Source organism: Panthera pardus, unplaced genomic scaffold (assembly GCF_024362965.1).
Source record: "Panthera pardus isolate Hobbes unplaced genomic scaffold, ASM2436296v1 HiC_scaffold_24, whole genome shotgun sequence".
In the NCBI taxonomy this organism is placed as follows: domain Eukaryota; kingdom Metazoa; phylum Chordata; class Mammalia; order Carnivora; family Felidae; genus Panthera; species Panthera pardus.
In genome coordinates, this window is record NW_026526810.1 from 59,872,032 (window position 1) to 59,887,747 (window position 15,716).

The following is a 15,716-nucleotide window of genomic DNA, read 5'->3' on the forward strand; positions in this document are numbered from 1 at the left end:
GAATAATCCAAAAATTTAATGCAATCCCTATCAAAATTCCAATTGCTTTTTTTAATTGTTATTTTGCAGAAATAGAAAAGACCAGCCTAAAATTCATATACATTCTCAAAGGACCCCAAATATCCCGGTAATCTTGAAAAAATAACAATGCTTTATACTTTCTAATTTTAAAAAATATTACAAAGTTACAGTAGTTAAAACAGTATGGTACCAACATAAAGAATAGAGAACCCAGAAATACACCCTCTTGTATATGGTCAAATGCCTTCAACAAGAGTACCAAGGCTACACAATAGGGAAAGAATGCCATTTTCAACAAATGGTGTTGAGAAAACTGGAAATCCATAAACAAGAGAACAAATTTGGGCTCTTCCCTTGCACTATTTACAAAAATTAATTCAAAATGGATTAATGACCTAAACATAAGACCTGAAACTATAAAACTCCTAAAAAAACATAGGAGAAAATCTTCATGATATTGGATTTGACAGTGATGTCTTGGATATGACTCCAAAAACACAGATAACAAAAGCAAGAATAGACAAATGGACTACATCCAACTTAAAAACTTATGCACAGAAAATCAGTCAATCAACAACACAGTGAAAAGGCAACTTATACAATGGAAGAAAACATCTGCAAATCATATTAGTGGGATGCCTGGGTGGCACAATCAGTTGAGTGTCCAACTCTTGATTTCATCCCAGATCTCACCTCAGTGTGGAGCCTGCTTAGGATTCTCTCTCCCCCACTCTCTCGCTGCCTCTCTGCTGCTCATGCTTTCTCTCAAAATGGATACATAAACATTAAAAACACACACACATTATTATACAGGATATATAAAATACTCTAACTCAATCACAAAAATAATCCAATTAAAAATAGCAAAGGACTTGAATATATTCTCTCCAACAAAGGTAGACAAAGGGCCAACAGCTGTATAAAAAAATGTTTAGCATCACTAATTATTAGGGATATGCAAATAAAAACCACAGTGATATATCTCCTCATTCAGTAGGGTTGCACTATCAAAAAAGGAAGAGGGGTGCCTGGGTGGTTCAGTCAGTCAGCTAAGTGTCAGACTTCAGCTCAGGTCATGATCTCGCAGTTTGTGGTTCGAGCCCCACATCAGTCTCTGTGCTGACAGCTCAGAGTTTGGGCTTTGGATTCAGTGTCTCCCTCTCTCTCTGACCACCCCCTGCTTGCACTTTCTCTCTCTGTCTCAAAAATAAATTAACTTTTTAAAAAAAATTTTTAAAGAAAGAAGAGAAGGAGAATAAGGAAAAGGTAGATAAGGAGAAGAATAAGGAGGAGGAGGAGGAGAAGGAGGAGGAGAAATACCAAATGGTGGTGAGGATGTGGAGAAATGGAAACGCTTGTGCACTTTTCGTAAGAATGTGATGGTGCAGCCATTATAGAAAAACAATACAGAGATTCCTCAAAAAATTAAAAGTAGAACATGACCCAGAAATCTTTCTGGGTGTTTATCCAAAAGAATTGAAATTAAGGTCTTAAATAGTACTATCACACTCATTGTAGCATTATTCACAATAGTTGATATGTGGCAACAACCTAAATATTCACTAAGAAATGAATGGATAATGATAAGTGGTATATACATACAGTGGACTATTATTCAGTCTTAAAAAAGAAGGAAATCCTGTCATATGCAACATCATGGGCAAACCTTTAGATTATTATGCTATGTAAAATAAGCCCATCATAAAAAAAGACAATTGCTTCATGATTCTACTTATCTGAAATATCTAAAGTACTCCAACTCTTAGAAACAGAAAGTATAATATTGGTTGCCAGGAGCTAGGGGGAGGGAGAACTGAATATTTGTTCAGTGAGTATATACTATCAGTTTTACAAGATGAAAAATTCTAGAGATCTGTCGCACAATATGTATATAGTTAACATGGCTGTACTGTACATTTGAAAATGGTTAAGATGGTAAATTTTATGTTGCAAGTTTTTAATTACAATTTTAAAAAGATAGATTGAAAATATTCATACATGTGGAAATTAAACAAATTTCTAAGTAATCCATGATACACAGAATTAATCCCAAGGGAAATTAATAATTTCTTGAACAAATTGCCAATGAAAAATTTGACATATCAAAATTATAAAATAACATTAAAGCAGTATTTCTAATGTAATCTATAGCCTCAAATATATATCTCAAATATATATCTACATATATAGCCTCAAATATATATCTACATAGGTATCTATATAGATGTAGACATATATTAGATAAGAAGGATGGCTGAAAATCAATGAGCTAAGCCATCATCATAAGAAGTTAGATAAAAAATAGCAATTTAACCCAAAGAAACAAAAATAATAAAGTTTAAAAAGAAATTAAATAGAATAGAAACATACAGTAGAGCGATCACCAAAGCCAACAGTTTATTCTTGGAAATGACTAAACTGAATTCATCCCTGGCAACACTGAGATTGAAGTGAAGGCACAAATAGAGTTGATCCTTGAACAACATAGGTTTGAACTGCGTAGGTCTGCCTGAACATGGATTTTTTTCCATAAAGACGTTACTGTAAATATATTTTCTCTTCCTTGTGATTTTCTTAACATTTCCTTTACTATTTTACTTCATTGTAAGAATATAGTATATAATACATAGAACATCCAAATTATGTGTTACTTGACTGACTGTTGATGTAATCTGTAAGGCCTCTAGTCAACAGTGGGCTATTAGTAGTTACATTTTTAAGGAGTCAAAAGTTATATGTGGATTTTCAACTGCACAAGGGTTTGGTGTCTCTAACCCTCCATGTTGTTCAAGGGTCAACTATGAACAGTACCAGAAATCTTAAAAGGAAGACATCCTTATGGTTCTTTCAGATGTTAAAAGGAAAAAAGAAGATACTGCCAACCACTTCATGCTAATAAACTTGAAAACCTAGATGAATTGGAAATTTCCTTTAAAAAAAAACTGACACCAGAAATAATTCAGCAAATCTGAATAGTCCTTTGTATTAGATAAATTTATTACTAAAGATCTTCACACACTTCCAGGTCTAAATGGCTTCACTTGTAAGTTTTACCAAACATTTAAGGGCAAAATTGCCAATTTTATAGAAACTTTTCAAAAAAAACAGCAGAGGAGACTCATTATTTTGTTACTATAATGTTATTTAGTTATTACAATGTAGATTCTGTTAAGTATAACTGACATTTCTGTTTACAATGCTTTGGAAAGGATGACTGCATATCCTTTCAGTGTTATTCTGGGGTATTATTAAACCCACTCAAGGAATATTTCATTGTCTAGGAGATGAACTTGTATTTCACTTAAAATTTACTGATTAAGGCCTAGACTCTGTGAAGTTGCTAATTGATATGTAGATTTTTGCTCAGCAGGGATGTGAATGCTTTCTGTGAAGTAGAACAGAGCCCTGCAGGACATTAACCATTTTTGTATATTTATCCCTGTCTTATTCTAGAGTTCTTTCATTAGTGTAACTTCTCTGATTTCCTTGGACTAGTTTTACTCAGTGGGTAAAATCAATCTTTACTGATATTTGATATATGTTCAATCTATATTTGTCTTAGATTCATGATTCTAATTTTTTTAAATATACTTGGAAATAACAAAATCTGATAATTAAGGAATTTTTTAAGGAATTTAAAAAATAGTAAAGCAATCACAGTCATGAACATAGATTTTTAAATCCTTCAAAAAATATTATCAAATAGCACCTGTAATGTATAAAATGAATAATCAAGTTAGGTTATTCCAGGAATGCAAGGCTGACTTAACAACTGGAAATCAGTCAATGAATTCACCATATAAACAAAATAACAAAGACAAAAGCATAGGACCATTGCCAATGATGCAGCAAACATCCTACTTTCAGTGTGAGTTGATGAAATCTTTTCATCTGAGTTTAAAGACACGATAAAAATGCTTGAAATCATTACCTCTGTTCAACCAGTAGAGAAGGCAAGAAAAATAAATAAATGTATAAGTTAGGGAAAGGAAGAAAGAAACCTATTATTATTTGAAGATTATAAGTGTATAAATAGAAAACATAAAACAAATCTACAAACTTCTTAGAATTAATAGTAAGTTTTGTAAAGTTTCTGGATACAAGGTTAATGTAGAAAAAAGTTTTATTTATGTATTCCCAGAAAGAGAAAGGGATCCAGGCTGACTTTCACTTTCATGTTGACCAACCTTGAACAAATTTTCTAAACTCTCTTGTCCCAGTTTGCCCTTTAAAATAGGGATGATAATATTGAATTTTATAGATAATAAACCATGTTTTCCATACTTTAACATCTTTGAAATTATGTGTCTCCCAGTGGATGTTGTCTTGGATTTGATGAATGTAAGGTAATTTTGAAGATTAAGTGAATAAATAAATATAAGGTATGCCTGGCACTTAACAAATGTTCAATAAATGTTAGCTATAATTATAGTTTTCTTACATTATGTTTTCTAACAAGTTATTGTTTGCATAAAGCTTCTGGTTTTTTATAAATTGACTTTATAGCACTAACTCAAAAAAATTTTATTATTTCTAGTATCTTTTTTGTTAATTCTCTTGGATTTCCCAAGAATATACAAGTGACCCTTGAACAACACAGGTTTGAACTGCATGGGCCTGTTATATACAGATTCATTTTTTAATACAATACTGTAAATGTATTTAGTCTTCCTTATGATTTTCTAAACATTTTCTTTGCTCTAGCTTGCTTTATTGTAATAATTCATTATATAATAAATAACATTTAAAATGTGTGTTAACTGACTGTTTATGTCATCCATAAAGTTTCCAGTCAACAGTGAGCTATTAGTAGGTAAGTTTTTAAGGAGTCAAAAGCTATACACAAAATAAGCCAGTCAGAGAAACACAAATACCATATGATCTCACTTATATGTGGAATTTAAAAAACAAAACAAATGAACATGGTGGGGGGTGGGGGGGAGAAGAGAAGCAAACCGAAAAACATACTCTTAACTATAGAGAACAAACTGATGGTTACCAGAGAGGAGGTGGGTAGGGGATGGGTGAAATAGGTGAAGGGGATTAAGGAGGGCACTTGTGATCAGCACTGGGTGTTCTATGTAAGTAAAGAATCACTAAATTCTACACCTGAAACTAATATTACACTGTATGTTAACGAACTGGAATTTAAATGAAAATTTGGAAAAAGGGAAAGTAAGTTATATGCAGATTTTCAACTGCACAGGGAGGTCAGCATCCTCCTCATTGTTCAAGGGTCAACTGTATATGTATCAACTAATTAGGATATTTTTACATCTCACTTATTCTTCTTAAGTGTTACTTTTTAAGTACCTTAAGAACAATTACAATAACAATAGCAGTGATAGCAATAATAATAATGACAATAATGAAAGCCAACACTAATGCAGAACTTACTGTATATAACAGATACTCTTCTAAGCATTTTAAATATGGACATGCTTGCATTTTTCTTTTTAAGGGCAATAGTTAAATTATAGTACACCAGCTCAGTGGAAGACATCCATTCAAAATATTTATTATACAGGGTATACAACATTGATAATTACATATTGCATACCATTAAATGCACAATTTTATTTTATTTTATTTTCAATATATGAAGTTTATTGTCAAATTGGTTTCCATACAACACCCAGTGCTCATCCCAAAAGGTGCCCTCCTCAGTACCCATCACCCACCCTCCCCTCCCTCCCACCCCCCATCAACCCTCAGTTTGTTCTCAGTTTTTAAGAGTCTCTTATGCTTTGGCTCTCTTCCACTCTAACCTCTTTTTTTTTTTTTTTCTTCCCCTCCCCCATGGATTTCTGTTAAGTTTCTCAGGATCCACATAAGAGTGAAACCATATGGTATCTGTCTTTCTCTGTATGGCTTATTTCACTTAGCATCACACTCTCCAGTTCCATCCACGTTGCTACAAAAGGCCATATTTCATTTTTTCTCATTGCCACGTAGTATTCCATTGTGTATATAAACCACAATTTCTTTATCCATTCATCAGTTGATGGACATTTAGGCTCTTTCCATAATTTGGCTATTGGGGTACAAGTGCTATAACATTGGGGTACAAGTGCTATAAACATTGGGGTACAAGTGCCCCTATGCATCAGTACTCCTGTATCCCTTGGGTAAATTCCTAGCAGTGCTATTGCTGGGTCATAGGGTAGGTCTATTTTTAATTTTTTGAGGAACCTCCACACTGTTTTCCAGAGTGGCTGCACCAATTTGCATTCCCACCAACAGTGCAAGAGGGTTCCTGTTTCTCCACATCCTCCCCAGCATCTATAGTCTCCTGATTTGTTCATTTTGGCCACACTGACTGGTGTGAGGTGATATCTGAGTGTGGTTTTGATTTGTATTTCCCTGATGAGGAGCGATGTTGAGCATCTTTTCATGTGCCTGTTGGCCATCTGGCTGTCTTCTTTAGAGAAGTGTCTATTCATGTTTTCTGCCCATTTCTTCACTGGATTATTTGTTTTTCAGGTGTGGAGTTTGGTGAGCTTTTTATAGATTTTGGATACTAGCCCTTTGTCCAATATGTCATTTGCTAATATCTTTTCCCATTCCGTTGGTTGCCTTTTAGTTTTGTTGGTTGTTTCCTTTGCTGTAAATGCACAATTTTAAAGACACAATTATGCCTATGGTATGATTATAGATGTTTAAAATTTATGAGCCTGAAAAAAGGACAGAGAGAAACATGGAGAATGATTTGTTAGGAAAGAATTCTAGATTTTTCGCTTCTTTTTTAAATTGTTTTTTAATGTTTATTTGTATTTTGAGAGAGAGAGAGAGAGAGAGAGACAGAGACAGAATTTGAAGCAGGCTCCAGGCTCTGAGCTGTCAGTAGAGAGCCCGTCACCGGGCTTGAACTCACGAGCCATGAGATCATGACCTGACCTTAAGTCAGATGCTTAACCAATTGAGCCACCCAGGTGCCCCTGGATTTTTTGCTTCTAAATTTATCTTTTTTTGTGTGATAAAATTAGGCAATAATATTTTATAATTTCTTAATGGTTTATAATCTAAGGATACAATCTATACTTAACATGGTAAAGATTGGGAAGAACTTCCCAATTTGCTGCAAATACAAAATTTCTCTGAGAAAACAGTGTAATGCTCTTATTGTTACATTTGACCTTTTTAATATATTAAAGGTGGCATTAGGAATTGAAGTTCTTGGAAGCAGTAAAATAGTTGTGGACAGAATAGAAAAAGAAAGTCTCAAGAAGAATTAATGATAATGCAACACCTCCCCCAAATAGGTCAGTCTCAAATATTATAAATGAGCTAATATCTAACAGTGCTAATATTATTAAATAATATTAGTATTTAATAATATCTATTAATTAGAAAATGGCTACTGTAATCATAGAAAATGTTCACATTGTTATGTTATTTGAGCGGTAGTACTTTCACAATGAATGTTAGCGGTATATCGGGTGCCACATTACATCAAAAGTTCTACCCTTATTGAGCAAATACTATCTACTATGATACTTTGCAGCTACATATTTGAGTCTCTGTTGATCTTTTTATATATGTGTATAAGTTCATGGATTGTTGATCCAATTCAAACACATAAAACCTTTTATTGAGAAATATTTGATATATATCACAGTATAAGTTTAAGGTGTACCGCATGATGGTTTCATTCACATATATAGTAAAATAATCACCACAATAAATTCATCAATAACATCCATCTTCTCATAGATACAATAAAAGAAAAGAAAAAAGAAAGGGAAAACTTTTTCTCCTTATGATGAGAACTCTTAGGACTTACTTTTTTTTTTAATGTTTATTTATTATTGAGAGACAGAGAGAGACAGAGACAGAGCATGAGCATGGGAGGGGCAGAGACAGGAGGAGACACAGAATCCCAAGTAGGCTCCAGGCTCTGAGCTGTCAGTACAGAGCAACGCAGGGCTCGAACTCACAAACTGCAAGATCATGACCTGAGCCAAAGTAGGACACTTAACCGACTGAGCCACCCAGGTGCTCCAGGGTTTACTTCTTAACAACTTTCCTATATAACGTACAGCAGTGTTCACTGTAATCATATTGTACATTACATATATACTATCTTTTTTCTAATAGTGTAACCAAGGGGTAAGGTTTCACGTCCCTTTAAAAATAAGATCCTCCACTGCTTTAAAAGTGATTTCCCTGGATTAAGTTCAAAAGTAGTTCAAGTTCAGTTTGAAATAAGGTAGAAACTGCTATCTGCTTATATTTTTGTACATTCTTTAACTGTAACATAATACATAAATAGTGAATTTTCTATATTTTTTATAACTAAAGTTCAGAACAAAATGATGGGTTTTGGTAACCTATTTTTTATTTTGTTTATAATGGAGACCATGGTGCACATGTAGGAAAATATTTTACACGATATTATAGCATGTATTATTTAACTGCTTCTTTTTATTGATTCAGTTTGATATCTATCACTTGGTCATTCACTTCCTTAAATAAGTGAATATTTAATGAGAGAATATAAATCCTTTGGGAATCTTTTCTAAACTTCCTTTTAAGCCTCTCCTGAATTGTATTTACTAGAAGAATGAAGGACAGTAATTGAGTCTTCTGAGAACTTTCAATGTACAGCTTTACTTAACTAGAGACTTTCTGTTTTTAGGTCAAGTATTTATGTATATTTTGAATTTCTGGTTTACACTTTTGACCCACGTCAATTATAAGCTAAGTTTCCATTCCATTGCAAATAATGGGGCGTTCAGTTTGGAACAAGTATTTTTCTAAAGATAGAGACCATTTTTTATTTTATTTTTATTTATTTTTATTTTTTATTTATTTTTAATTTTTTTTAATATGAAATTTAATTTCAAATTGGTTTCCATACAATACCCAGTGCTCATCCCAAAAGGTGCCCTCCTCAATACCCATCACCCACCCTCCCTTCCCTCCCACCCCCCATCAGCCCTCAGTTTGTTCTCAGTTTTTAAGAGAGAGACCATTTTTTAAATGGATTTAGGATTGGCAGTTATATTTTCTCTTTGAACTTAGTATATGTCCCGCCACTCCTTTTTCTTTCTAACCTGGCTTCCCTTTATCATCAGTGGTAATTATAAACTTCTGAAAAGGAAAGGTACCTAATAATAAAACATAGACTTGATGTTTTAAACTTATCTTGTTTGATTACTTCAGGTTTAATTATAAGTTATTTCATCTGCCTAAGCACAGCTAACTGTTATTAAAAATGGAAAGTAACAAGTGCCTTATCCAGGAAAAAATCTAGATTAATCAGTTTAGTCCCATTTATTTTGAGTATCCTATATGTGAAGCTTCCTACCTCTCCTCAATTTTTTCTTAATAAAATTATATTTTCCACATGAGAAACAAATGTTGCTAGGTATTGTTTTAAATATCATATTTTCTAAATGTTAGAAATAGATCACATGGGCATTTATTGCTTTGGCATATTTTTACAGTTTTCCTACTAAATTGTATCATTAGCTAGATGAGAGGAGAGATCACTTTTCTCTTGGTGACTGCAGACGTCACAGTATATATAATATTGCAGAGGCATTTACTAGGCATTCAATAAATATTTGTTGAGAGGCACCTGGGTGGTTCAGTCGGTTGAGTATCATTCTCTTGATTTCGGCTCAGGTGGTGATCCCAGGGTCGTGGGATAAAGCCCCGCATCAGGGTGCACTCTGAGTAGAGCCTGCTTAAGATTCTCTCTCTCTGTCCTTCTGCCCCTCTCTCCTGCTCCTTCTAAATACATACATACATACATACATACATACATACATACATACATACATACATACATACATACATATTTGTTGAATTAAGTTGAGGTGAATTAGTCATCTCCTTAAATTTGTCAGAGGATGATTGATTTAAAAGCCATCTTTTACAGCAGTCTAGAGCCCTACTATTCATTGTCACCATAGATAAAAGTTATTGGAATATGAGGTAGTATATAATAGAAAATAAGGCAGCAATATAACTAAAAGGACCTCATGCACTGTTGTGTTATGGGCATCATCTCTTTTTATCTGTGTGCAGATATTAATATAAGTTAGCGTTGACTGTTCACAGAAAGAAAAGTGAACACATGGGAGATAATTCATTGGCAACTACTGAATCTTAAAGTCAAAATCCTTCTATATTGCTTAGTGGAGATTTTAAATTAAATAACATTGGATACTTAAGAATTTTACCTGTTAATAATTCATATGTGAATTAATTACTAAGGCATATATTTAGATCAGGTGTGTGGATTTTGCTTCAGCCATTTATTGTACCATCTGCTAAGATATCTTACACTTTGTTATAGTTCATCGAACTATAGTATGTCAAAATTCAATAAACCATCATTGACAAGACAGTTGATGATATTAAAGAATTATTTTTTTAGGTGTGATAATTGTATTGTGGTTGTATTTAAAAAGAAAAAATGAGTTTTCTGCCTTAACTTACTGAAATATATACAGATGAAATACTATATCTGGGATTCCTCCAACATAATCACAGTGAGGATAAAGAGGTGGGTGAAAATACAGATGAAAAGATTAGCTTTGAATTGACAAATGTTAAAGCTGAGTGAGAGGAATACTAGGCTGAGTTTCATTCTTCATTTGACTGTATCCAAAGGAAGGAAGTCAGACAACCCATGAATTACAGAAACTCTATTTAATATTATTGAGAAAAACAGACCTGATGGGCATGAATTAATCATCTTTGACACCTCTAAAATTTACTGGTTAGTTTTTTAGGAAAGCATTTAACATTTTTTCTCAAGTTCATATTATGAAAACCCATATAATAAGAAAAGTATATTTTGACATGAAACCCAGTTTAAAAAACCACTTGGAAACCAATTTGAAAACCTAGAGGAAAAAGTACTTTATTTTCTATTGTGATACACAAGTTTACCTTTCATACATATTTTACGTGTGTCTACTTTAAACCAAACTCTATTAGAAACCCAGTCATCTGTTCTTTAAAATAAACTTAGTTTTCATCTTTTAAAAGCTGATGTTTTGGGTTACCTGGGTGGCTCAGTCGGTTAAGTGTCCTACTTCAGCTGAGGTCACGATCTCATGGTTTGTTATTTCCAGCCACACGTTGGGGTCTGTGCTGACAGCTCAGAGCCTGGAACCTGCTTTGGATTCTGTGTCTCCTCTCTGCTCCACCCCTTCTCTCATTTTCTCTCCCTCTCTCTCTCTCTCTCTCTCTCTCTCTCTGTCTCTTTCTCCTTCAAAAATAAACATTAAAAAAAATTTTAAGCTGATGTTTCTTTTAGAGCTGAAATTACAGAATCTCAAATTAGTACACTTCTCTATTCCATTTTTAAAATTAGAGGACTTTGAAGAATTAAGAATGGCTATCTATCATATTTGGTGCCCATTAGATCACTATAGTAATTTAGACCCATAACACCCATGTGCAAGAACAAATTTAATCCAGATTGAACGCAAATTTCATTTCTTATGAGTATGCCCAGTACTTTAAGTTTGTTCATTTATATTACTTTGTCCTACTTTACACAACATTTATGTACTAATTTATTTAATTGAACTCATTTATTAATGGTGTTGACACATGAGTTTCTAACGCTGGCCTGATACTGCATGATCAACCTTTTCTCCTACTGGAATTTTTAAATTTTTAAAGCTTTTTTTAAATTGATGCTCTCTTTGTGTCTGTTATGCTTTTAGCGGCCATATATTTTTCCTTTTCTCGTAAGCACTTCACCACCCAACTCTACACTGCTGTAGTATAACGCCTTTGTTCCTTTGTATGATTGTGATACACCAAGGATTTGTGCGATTGTTGTAGCTCTTTTCTTCTCCACCACTCACAGACCGTATGGTGTCACCAACATCAACTTGCTTGCCATTCCCAGATAATTGCGTTTTCCTATGAATGGGTAAACTTTTTGCTTTTCCTCTCAGTTTTATCTTGAGTAAATGTAAATTCTACTTACCTATCCAATTTCAGCTTTTTAAAAAAGCTTCCTGAGTCATCATTTCTTATTCTGCTCACTAATCTTTTTTCTTAGCATTTGGAATCCTCAGACAAGCTGTTTATGGGTAGCCGTTCATGTGAGGTGAACCGTAATGAGGACAATGTCCTCACTGTAACAGGGGAAGAAGACCAAGGTGAAACTCCACCTCCCATTGGAAATCATGGAGTCACCTTCTACAAAACAGTGAGTCTATATTTCACTCAGTTACATGCTCTTTCTCCTTTATTACTTTGTACTGTAACAATATATGAGGACACACATAATTATGAACTTGCCCTTATGACTTTTTACCACCTAATTTTTGCAGAATATTAACAACAGCAATAATAATAAACAATGTTACCGAGCAGTTATTCTGAGTTGGACACTTTTCTGAGGGCTCCATACATATTATATGATGTCATGTGATTTAATTCTAAAGTACCAATTACTGAATGTATTACTAAATATGTCACTGTTACCATTTTGCACAGCTGGTAAGTTGTAGAGTGAGAATTCAGACATAAGTATCTGACCTCAAGGCCTGAGCAGTTTTAACCACTATGATATATGGTCTTTTTTAAAAAATACAATTAAGACAATGTGTTTGTTCGTGATGCTGAAGCAACCATTTGAAAAATGTTAAATTAATCCAAACCAGATTGTTCTTTATTGAGGTGAAAAAATAATTACGTTATTTTCCATTTAAATAATTTTGTACTGCTGACACAATGTGAAAATTAGTTGTCATAAACACCTATTTAGGTGATACTCTTTCTTTCTCTTTTTTAGCATCATTGCCCTCTTCTCTTTCCTCTTTTTCTTTAAATTTCAAGTGCATTCTTTTGCCTAGTTTAAACATTAATTTCTTCAGAAAGTACACACACACACACACACACAGAAATGTTAATTGGAAAGGAGATTGGATTGGTTACATGAACACAAATTATTTTTATAAATTAGATTGTTTGCAGCTTTTTTTAAATTTAGGAATAATAATGAATTTTAGAAAGCAAAAACTTTGAATTTATGAAGAGTCTTACTAATCTCCATCCTGTGAGCTGATTCAAAGTCATGTAGTGAAAGCTTTTGTAGGTGACCTAGCATCTGAGGTACAGGTGTCTGATGCCCTTGTCACATGCTGTCATCTCACCTCTGACCCTAGCTACAGCAGTACCGAACAGCCCTAGGCACACTGACAGTGTTCTGCCAGAAGCATGAGCTGTGCATTCCTCCATTCTTCTTCCCTGAGGCTTTCTCTGAAGCCAGCGGACCTCACTCAGCCCTTATGCCAGGAAAGCCTGAAAGGGTGAGGGAGTCACTGCCACCTGCAACAGCCCTCAACTAATGGGAAACAGGGTATTGTGAATAAAGGCACCAGCCTGACATCCTTCAGATAAGCAATTTTAAGGCACTTTCTACAGAGCTCCTCAGAGAATGCCCAGGAGAATTGATCCTCAGTTGCCCAGATCATTAATGAACTCAATAGCATTATTGGTTTTTCTTTCCCTCTCTCATTCCCCACACCTCCTTCACTCTGTTTCCTAGGATTCACCTCCCAAAGAAATTACCTACAGCCAAGTTCATATTTTAGACTGTTTAGGGACAACATAAACTGAGACAGGAATTTGGAACTGAATGTTCAGATAATTTACATAATCCAACATTCTTTTGAACTCTGCATTTTAATTTCAAAATTTCGATGATTCTCTTTGATAATCTTTTTAGCCCTATATACATGTTACATAGTGACATGATTTGTCTGTTTCCGGGAGATGATATACGTAGGTATACCTGAAGTGTACACTTTCATGCTTCAAATCTGTATTGAAAAGTAAAAGCTTTTGAAATCATTGGGAAAACATGTTACTATATGTTTACCTCCTCCAACTATGCACAGTTCACTTGTTAAAATCCAATGATAAGGGAAGGGATGTGTTTCTTCAACTTGACATTTTATTCTGCAGGATGTTATTTTTTCCAGGAATTCTGTTTTATGGGACTATATTAAGAAAGTGTTGACTTGATATCTGTCAGTGTAGGTTTCCTTTACTACTTTCTTTTTTTCTTTTTCTTCTTCTTCTTCTTCTTCTTCTTCTTCTTTTTTTTTTTTTTTTTTTTTTTTTTTTGTCTTTTTCAGGTCAAAAACCAGTGTGTTCAGGAAAATCTCCAAGTGGTTACCAGTGGATTAGCAGTATCACAGCCCATTTTCTCTCATTCAGTGTATAAAGTATTCCAAGTGCAGTTGCTCAAGCCTTTTCTTTTCTCCAAGGTGCTAATCTAGTTAAGTACTTAGTGGTAAGGAACCTGCTTTTAAAATTCAGAAAAGGAATAAACAGGTTTATTTATTTTTCTTTATTCTAAGCCTCCCCAAAATCTATGAATGTCTGGTATTAAATGACCTTTAGTGATGAAAATCAACTGTCTGGTGATATGAGTTTATTTGGAAATTCATTAACACCAGAGTGGTAGGGAGAAAAAGGAAAACCTGTGGATTTAAATTACCTCTGAGATGTATTGAAAAGCTTTATGCAAATACCCACAGCTCCTTTCTAGAGCCGGCTCTCCTAGATGCCTGTGTGCGTGCACGCCAGCCGTGTTGTCTGCTTCCTAAAATGCTTTTGTTAACACCATAATTTTAAATTAAGTTTTTCAGAAAGCTGTTCCTGCTGTACATTTTGGCATCTAAGATTAGGTCAGTGGCCATAAATCTCATTTATGTACTTAATGCAAAGGAGATACTGCTGTCTTGGGAATCATGTGAGCCAGATCCCTTACTTTGCCCCTCTTACAAGATATTGACATATAAAACAAAATGCTCCCATTTTGTTTTGCATCTTTCTTCATTTAAAACTTTAAATAAAGAATGTTTATGCAGGGTTCTTTTTCATTCATAAAAATGGAAATCACCCTCAGCGTCTGCATGAGTAGGCTTGTATTCTTGTTCACGATTTCACATGATAGATTGGCCCATAAAACCTTTACATTTGGCTTGTGCAGCTGAGTTCATGGCTGAATACAGAATGATAAAGAAGCTTTAGCATTTTGCAGAAAGAAAAGAAATCAGGCCTTCTAGATGGCCCTTAAGCTAGCTTTTAACTGCCTGGAAATCAGCTAGAAACATATAATCAAACTTGCCATTAGAAGTACTGCGTTTAGTGCAAATCTGTGGAGCATAATCTGTAAATTAATGCAAAGGGATTTTTTGACATTTATTTGGTTTTCATTATATTTCATGGAAGTCTGCCAATCCAAACCTATTTTTGTTATTTTTTGTTTCTTTTTTCTTTTTTACCTTTCTATCCATCAGAAGTTAAAATAGAAATGATGGATTGTGTCACTGGCCAGTCCAGCAGCCTATTTCTTTCAACACATTACTGTTGTATTTACTGTTTTAGCTATATTGTTTTCAATTTCTGGCAAAATAGTCGGTTTTTGATCCTGGGTAGAAAATGTCAGTGCTCACATTTCCTGTGGGGTTTTGGCCTTTTTGTGAAAAGGTAGGAGAGAGCTAAATGAATTATGATGCTGTCATCTGAAGAAACCACAGTGTATTTCTTTGCCAAATTTTAGCAAGAACAGAGCTGATCATCTGCTAGTGTAAACCTTTCCTTGAACCCTACCCGTGGTTCACTCAGGCTTCTGCCTGTTCTCTTTCATGCTGTGAGAACGTAGCCCACAGAAGTCCTTTTAACCTTCCCTTCCCAAGGTTAAT

At 34.1% G+C, this 15,716-nt stretch overlaps 1 protein-coding gene across 5 annotated transcripts in view; it reads left to right on the forward strand.

Annotated features, from left to right (window-relative positions):
* DPH6 (diphthamine biosynthesis 6) overlaps positions 1-15,716 on the forward strand; it is a 439,826-nt gene that overhangs the window by 183,362 nt on the left and 240,748 nt on the right. For all 5 annotated transcript variants that reach the window (XR_008417119.1, XR_008417120.1, XR_008417121.1 and 2 more), the window contains exon 9: positions 12,056-12,205. The gene's annotated coding sequence lies outside the window, so the exon portion shown is untranslated. The remainder of the gene's footprint in view (positions 1-12,055; positions 12,206-15,716) is intronic.